General features: G+C 37.7%; 1 pseudogene across 1 annotated transcript; it reads right to left on the bottom strand.

Moving 5' to 3' along the window:
* Window positions 1-944: 944 nt before the first annotated feature.
* Window positions 945-2,746, bottom strand: LOC143610586 (putative peroxidase 26; annotated as a pseudogene). The gene is made up of 4 exons (XR_013149615.1): window positions 2,504-2,746; window positions 2,185-2,364; window positions 1,925-2,084; window positions 945-1,370 (listed from the first exon to the last, which is right to left on the bottom strand). The product of XR_013149615.1 is annotated as a putative peroxidase 26 (transcript).
* Between the last annotated feature and the right edge of the window lie 5,921 nt (window positions 2,747-8,667).

Consider the following 8,667-nt stretch of genomic DNA (forward strand, 5'->3'; position numbering starts at 1 on the left):
AATATATTAACGTTAACTAGTTAATATTTTATCTATGAATTATTTTTAGTATTCTTCTAACAACGAACGCCTTGCGTACGTGACGCACACACTTTGTGCATAAAACGTCGATTTTGGTAGCAAAACACACCGGAGTGCCACACTTTTTAAAACCAACTTTCTTTGCGCCCGGAAAGGGGGGTGTAACAAAAGATACAACAATGAAATTCAATCATTTCGCTTTATACCTTCAAAAGGGTTGAGTCAGCCCTTTGCGTATCTATATTATTATTGGAAACTTTGCCTGAAAAACAGAGTGAGGACAAAGATGAAAGCACATTACTCTTCCCAACTTCAAGAAAAAGAGACTGTCATTTCATTATGATTCCAATAGCAACAAACTTCTTGAGGTATCAGCAACTTAAGCTTTAAGTTTCCTATAATATTTGTGTACTTTTTACGTCATCTATTGTCACTTGAACTACATAAACATCTTTAAATTCTCAAATGGAACACAAAGTGTTCTCAATTAATTTTTCTTGACACAGGTACATAAATAAAGTTTTAAATGTCATTAAATTAATTTTTGTTAAAGTTAAATTGTTGTATAAAATACTTGGTTTCTTCTGAAAAAACATTTTCCTTTTTTGATTTAAAGTCAGCTGTTACTTTTTAATAATCATTTTATTAGATATATTAAAATTTATATTTAGAAAAATGACTAGATGTTAGCTAATGTAAACTAATACATTATAAATTTATAAATTTGTTTGATTTAGCACAAACTTAATTTAATCCCTTCACAAAACAATTTGAATATACATACTTAGACATTATCATATCAAAATGGTAAGCATGACATGATTTAATTGAAAACTTAAACCATTAACATGGGTGTACTTATGAATGATACAAAATGATCTTATAACTAAGATCTCAACTTAACATGAAATAAGCAGTCTGATTTACTTGTTAACATAACGACAATCCCTTCTTATTTCCCCATTGGTTCCGGTAAGAACCTTGAGTCCTCCCATCTTGCTCATCCAGAAAGCGAATCCCAGCCTAAAGTCTTCAAGACCGCTATCATACTCATCGATTAAATCACGTGTGTCGGTGTCATTGCTGTTTAGCAGTTGTTGGTCAACCCCTAGAACAGATTTATTTGCCAGCAGTCTTTTGTAGTAAGAGTTGGTAAAGTTGTGTGTCGGGTTATCCGGGTTCAAATTTAAGAGGATTGGGCTGACCCAACCTAACCTTCTTGGGGCATTGCTTTTGCAAGTAACTTAATGTCGTTGGTTCCATGGTCGGGTCTGGTTTGCCTGTGTTATTGAAGTTGTATAGTCAGTCTAGGATGTTGCTGCAACGAGTTCTGCCCATCATATGTCCTCCTAAAACCACCCAAAAACAATATAGATTAAAGAGGTTTTGTTGTTTAAATTTAACTTAATTAGTTATTGATGTTTTGCCATTATCATTAGTTTGTTAGCTTTATTACTAATTTTTTTTATTGTAATCAACCTATTATGTAAAAGATCTGGTTTTTCGGATATATAAAAATAGTATACACCAACAGTACATTTTTAGTTCTTTTGAATTAGAAATAACATCATAAGAGTTGCTAAAACTAGTTTGTTTTTCAAAATTGGTTATTTTTAAAACCCTCTAAGAAATATTGGTTTATTTTTCTTCAACTTGCGTTGGTCGCTATGAAATCGCGTGGGACCAGTGTTCTAGACTTGTAGCAGTTGAAGTCACTATGTTAAACAGCTTTAGCTGCTACAAGACAAATATATGATCCTCATATCAGTTTCGTGAACTCTAAGGCACAAAATTCGGTTTCATTGAGTCTTTAAAAGTAACTCATTTTGAGAAACATGTTGTCAATATACATAGAAGACTAAAAATATTGGCTTTAAGTGCAAATGCTGGAATTGCAACATACCTAGCAGTGTAACCATGTCTTGCAAATTTAAACCTTTCTTTGTAAAGTATGCCAGAGTCGATTTCCACGAAAACGAGGGCGAGGGTAGGTCAATCCATGTCGCATCTGATTTCAACCCGTCTCTTCTTCCAAAGAAAACCGGGTATGATGGTCCACCCGACTGCCAAATTCAATCTGAAAACATGTAACATGATAATATAAATCATTATAAAACATCACAACCAAGAGAACAAATTATATATATAGTTATAAAGTCTTACAAAGTTAATAGCATCTCTAACAGCAATATTAAGAATATCAGCACATGATACTGCTCCGGGACACCTTGCTTCAATAACCTTTTTCACTATGTCTATCACAGCAAATCCTGCTAGTCCTCGGCTCTTAGGCGATTTTTTCTCAGTGTTATCGCCATCCAACAAAATCGACGCATCACACCCCTATAGTACATTAATTTCACACATTTAATATAAATCATATTATTTGTTTTTCTTTACCGAAAAAAAAATACAATATAAAAATATGCAGTTATTATTAAGTACTTTGTTGTAAGGAAGAGTAACAAAACAACGTACGTACATTAACCATGCAATCAGCATACAACAATTTAATGAGCTTAGGAGCTATGGTCTTGTCCTTAGTTAAAACCTTCATTTGTTGCCGAACAAAAGGTTCAACATTAGCACATGTGTTATGAACCTTGTAGTAATGGCGGATCAACTGTGACGACTCTGGTGGCAATAATCCAGTTGCCACCACCTCGACGCCGCATACGGCCACAATGACTATAAATGAGAGAAGCATAGAACCTTCTCTCTTCATCATCATCTCCTAGATACGTATAGATAATAATTATAAGAATATATAATGTGATGAAAGTGCATGGGTGATTGTAAGGTATTTATATAGGCCGGCTACAAGATGTGGTCTTGTACGTTGGTTTACACAATTACAGGTATTGGTCACGTGGAATTTGTTTAAATATTCATTTGTGGCCAGTTGGATTTTATTAGAACCTTCAAGAAATAAAATAGTTACGTTTTTTAATATATATTTTGGTTTCGGGATCAACTTTACGTTTTGGGTGTCACAAGTCTTAAGTTTTACGTGGTTAATTTGCATGGATTCAATATATACAGGCGCATATATCCGAGAAATACGTTCTGGTTTTCAAGAAAATAAATCATCGTTATTAAGAAAAAGTTGTTAATAATTATTCTGTGTCTTGTTTACTTCAGCTATCCGATTATTCAATGCTGTGGGATATATATATATATATATATATATATATATATATTTAGTTTGTAAAAAAGTTAACTTTTAGGAGTCTCAACTCTCAAATACATATTTTATATATACAAACTATATATACCATTTCAGATTTCATATAAGTTATTACCCGAAAAAATTCTAAAAATATGAAACTAAAGGTTAATGTATTTGTATATTTCTCTATTCTTCTAATAACAAAATAAAGGAAATATGTTTATGAGCATGGTTGATAAACGTTTGTATGCTTTAAGTAATTGAGCCGGGTATCACACAATACCATTCAAGTCTGTAAATAAAATCAATCTAATGCATGATCATGTCTAATTGTTTTGGATGTCAAGTTCAAGTTCGTTTGGTATCCAATACCAATACCAAATTAAACCATACATGAACAATTTAGTTTAATATTTTTTGTTTACATAAGATACAAATTTGTATGTAAGAAACACTTTATATTTATTTAAAAAATATGAACCAATAATAAAAAAATTAATTGATGTACTGTATGTATTATGTCTTTTTTCATTTAATGATAAGTTGGTGTATTATAATGCTATCGTTTTTACACGTATATATTAATTAATATTTTGTTTTCCTAAAACTGTTGAGGGCATGTGGTATTGCAAAGAGTTTTGACTAAGAGTAATTAAGGTGTATTAAACATTCCTACGCATTCTTTCTTTGTACCATCGTCCATCATAAGTTACGCGCTAAGTAGTACATATCTTATGCCATCACAAAACTACAAAAACTCTCTATGGGCTGTTCATGTCGACCTTAAATCAGGTCGGGACAACATGACCCACCGACTATCTATTCTTTATATAAAAAATTAAGATATATAATATGCAAATCGTTTCACAAAATAAATAATATTATTGCAAGACCTGTAGTGTTCAAATAGTTGTGTTTTGTTGTCTATATATGTTTTACCCGGTTTTGATTTATATCCTTCGACTTCACTTTTCTCACATCACGTATCAAACTTGAAGTCTTTAAACACCCTAATATTTTGGTTCAAATTTCGAGAAGTAAATTAAAGAATTTACCTATTTTTTTTAACGACCAACTAAGTCGGGTACTCCGTACGCGGCCCCCATTGGCTAAAGTGTGACATCTGCCCCGATCCGACCCGACCCAGGTACCCGTTTCTCTTATCCGATCTCTTTCTTTTGTGATTTAGTATTTATTTATACTTATATTTTACTTATTTTTAATAATAATATATATTTCCTTCCCGCCTCTTCCTTCTCTCTTTCCGCCTTCTTTTCCCTCTTGTCGCCGTCCCGCCCTTACGCCTTGTTTCCCTCTTTTTCTTCTAACTCTTTGCTTGTCCTTTGGTTCTTCCCGCCTAAGGATGTCTGCAGCTCCACGCGCCAGACTCCTTACATGGAAGCCTGCGTGAAGACATCTTGTTCCTGCGATGCGTGAAGAGAACTCTTCTCGCAGCGCGCTAAGAATGCATGTTCTTCCCGCAATGCGCTAAGAATGTATGTTCTTCCCGCGATGCGCTTAGAATTCTAGTTCTTCACGCAGCACGCTAAGGATTTGTGATTCTTCCCGCAGTGCGCTAAGGATTGTTGTGCCAGCCTTCGCGCTCGCGCACTCAGCCTTCCCGCGCTTAACCCTTGTATCTTCTGTTTATTCTAGCCGTTTGCTTTTGTAAATGTCTTTTCTTCTGAGCTGTTGACCTAACCTATCTAATGTCTGAATAGTTACTTTCGGCGCAGCATGCGTACCAACCCCATTGGTTGATAGAAAAAGTGACTGACATAATCTTTTGAGATCTGCTTTTGCCATGCTTGACCAGTACCTTTATCTGACCCGCCCATGCCTTTTTACTGTTCCCTGTCAGCTTTATCTTGCTCCCTGCAGCTGCCATATCTTTTGTTATCTTTTGTTTTGTCTTGTTCTGTTTGTCTTGGAATCTTTTCCCCTTTTTCTGGATTTATGTCTCCTAGGGTTTCTCTATAAATAATAACATTATTTTTCCTAACACTACACACACAAAACACTTAATCTCTCTTATTCTCTCTTGCTCCTTGCTCTCTCTGCCGCCTCCCTCCTCTCTTGCCTCCGTTTTCTCCTCTCCTCTGCCCTGTTTTCCGGTAATATATTATATATAATAGTTTACTTATTAATTATGCTAACTTATAATCAAGACTTAAAACAAATCATTAAAACAATAATCTTGTTTATAGGTTAACTTGTGCTTGTTTAAAGTTGGTTCTTGCTTTATCTTACACCGCATCGTTTATCAAGTGAGTAATCTCGTACCTAATCCCTTTTTGCTTTTAATGTTTTGGGATGATCATGTGTTCATACAAACTTAGAGTCTTAAACTTGTTTATGAACTTTAGTCGCGCAGTATCCCATGTGTTGAGGACGTAGACTTGGCTGTTTATTTGTATGTGTGGATCATTAACCGTCTTGTCGGTCTATTCCGCAGTTTTCATGGTACCATTAGATGAACACGGGAGAACTATCGTTTATGATTTTCTCTTTTGTTACACTTGCACAGTTAGTCTTGTTTGTGAGCACTGGCAGTCTTGTCTCTTAGAGTTGGTCCCGATCAGATTACACCCTTGTTGAAAACCAGACATACACATGTTGCGCGCAGATTTATTGTTATATATGTATTGTATTAAACTTGATTTCTCACCAACACGCAAGTGTTTGACGTTTATTTTAACACATGTTCAGGTTTGCAGTAGCTGTTTTGGAGCTTGTGGACACATAGGACGTTTTTACTTTTGGACCTAGATTAAAATGTATCAAGACAAGTTATTGCTGTTCGAATATTTTGATTTATAATATATTGATTTATGTTGATTTATATTATGTGTTTGCTTTGCGCGTGCGCGAATGAATGTATTTATTAAATATTGACACCCAATAGTGTCACGAGTAATGAAACAATATGTGGCGCCCCGATGTATAATCCGCCTTTGGTCGGGGTGTTACAGATTGGTATCAGAGCTCGTTGACTTTAGGATAGGTGGTTAGACGTAACGGCCTAGAATACCTAAGAGTCCCTTCTCGCGCATGAGAGAAATCTCATGTTTGCGCGCTTATTGTTAATTACTCGTTATTTATGAATATGCTCGCGCTTGCGCAGTATATGATTTTATGTTTTATTTCGCGATATTTCGATTTTTGTTGAATTTCGATTTTTATTGATTTTTCTTACATATTCGTTTGTTGGGTTTGAAAATCCGAAAAGTCATGGTGATACATGAATAGTTGATTTTCAATTTCCATTTACGATTATGTTCTGAGGTTGGAGGCTTGAAAAGTCATGGTGATGCATGAATTGTCAACCTCCAATACTCATTTTCTTGTGTATTTTATATTGAAGATTGAAAAGTCATGGTGATACATGAATCGTCAATCTCCAATACTCGTTTGCTCGTATATTTTAAATTGGGAATTCGGAAAGTCATGGTGATACATGAATTGTCGATTCTTGATTCGAATTTGTTACCTTTATTAAGTCTGCATTTAGGGTCATTTAATCTACTTTAACTTTTGATAGTATCTAACTCTGCGAAACCAAGCTTTATAAAGTTATACTTTGCGATAAAACCAAGATATTAACTAAAATTAAAACTTTTATAGAATGCCTCCGCTATCTCGCCGATTTCAGAGAAGAGAAGCCTCGCGCATGCGTAGACAGCAACGTTCCCAGGAAATGGCCGCCGTGATAGCCCAAGCCTTGAGCCAAAACAATACCAACACCTCTGGTTACAACATTAAATCCTTTAACGCGGGTAACCCTCCAAAGTTCACAGGTCTTGAAGGAGCCACCGTGATGCTCCAGTGGCTTGAGAAGATTGAAAACACTTTCCTCCACACCCAATGCCCCTCAGACAGACGAACCCTGTATGCTTCCAGTGTCCTGGAATCCAGAGCGCTTACATGGTGGAATGGAGTAGCTCATGCGCGTGGCGCAGAAGCTGCTTCCAGCATGCTCTGGGAGGAATTTAAGAAAATTCTTACGCGAGAATTCTGCCCTCCCAACGAAGTTAAGCGCCTGGAGGAGGAATTTTGGAATCTTAAGCAGTACAGCGGTGAAGCGCGCGAGTACGCGACGCGCTTCCATGAACTAAGCCTGCTTGTCCCTCACCTTGTTACCCCTTCCCGCCGAGCCATAGAGAAATTCCTTGGGGGTCTCCCCATGGAAATTCAAGATTCTGTATGGGCCAGAAACCCAGTTACCCTCTCTGACGCCATCGAGTTGGCCGCTGTGCTCAGCGACAACCATGTCAGAGCAGGAACCCTGTTCCTGCGGGGAACAGAAAAGACCAAACTCACCAAGACTGCCCCTGAACCAACAGAAACCAAACCTGAACCCTCAAACCGTAACAACCTCAAGCGCAGGCGCAAGGCCTATGCGCTTACCAACCCGCCCATTGTCCAGCAACCCGCATACCAACCTCCAGTTCATGCGCCTAACCCACTATCAGCCTACCCAACTCCCCCTATAGTCCACAACTATGCCTTAACCAATCCAGCACTCCCTGCCCCACCAACTAAGAAACCTTACACAGGAAACCATCCCTTTTGCCCAACCTGTAGATTTCACCACCCAACCCAAACCCCGTGTCGACTTTGTACCCGATGTGGCCGTACTGGTCACCATGCAGAAAACTGTAGAGTCCTTCTCGCCAATCCAATTGCGCCAACACCACCAGTCTACCCGCAGAACCCACAACCAACCTACCAAAACCCACGACCCAGATCGTGCTTTAACTGCGGTGATCCCAGTCATTTCCGGAACGCGTGCCCGAGACTGCAAGTGCAAATCACACAAGCGAATCCGGTGAACCAGATTTCAAACCAAGTAACGCGTGGACGAGCTTTTAACATAACCGCGCACCAAGCGCAAGCGAATAATGACGTAGTTAATGGTACATTTTTACTTAACGGATTTTATGCTTCTGTACTTTTTGATACTGGCGCCGATCGAAGTTTTATCTCTCGCGCCTTCAAGCAGAAGCTTGCGCGACCGCGCAACGATTTAAAAGAAGATTTTTCAGTTGAATTGGCTAACGGTGAAACTGTTTTAATAAACTCGGTGATTAAAGATTGTACGCTTAACCTTAACGAAAACGATTTTCTGATTGACCTCATCCCCATGCCTCTTGGAAGCTTTGATGTTATTATTGGTATGGACTGGCTCTCAAAGAATCGCGCCGAAGTTATTTGCGCCAAGAAGTTGATTCGCATTCCTCGAGAAAATGGTGATCTTCACATCTACGGCGAGAAACCCTCCCGCGGTCTTAAACTTATGTCTTGCGCCGAAGCCCGAGGACTCATGCGGAAGAAGTGTATTGCATTTTTAGCACATGTGGTTAAACCTGCTGAAGAGAAGAAGCTTCGCGATATCCCTGTTGTGCGTGATTTCCCTGAAGTTTTTCCTGATGATCTTCCTGGTATCCCTCCCGCTCGTGAAGTCGAGTTCCGTATTG

Source organism: Bidens hawaiensis, unplaced genomic scaffold, assembly GCF_021521415.1.
Source record: "Bidens hawaiensis isolate Kalapana, Puna unplaced genomic scaffold, B.hawaiensis_p1.1 tig00027062_1, whole genome shotgun sequence".
NCBI lineage: Eukaryota > Viridiplantae > Streptophyta > Magnoliopsida > Asterales > Asteraceae > Bidens > Bidens hawaiensis.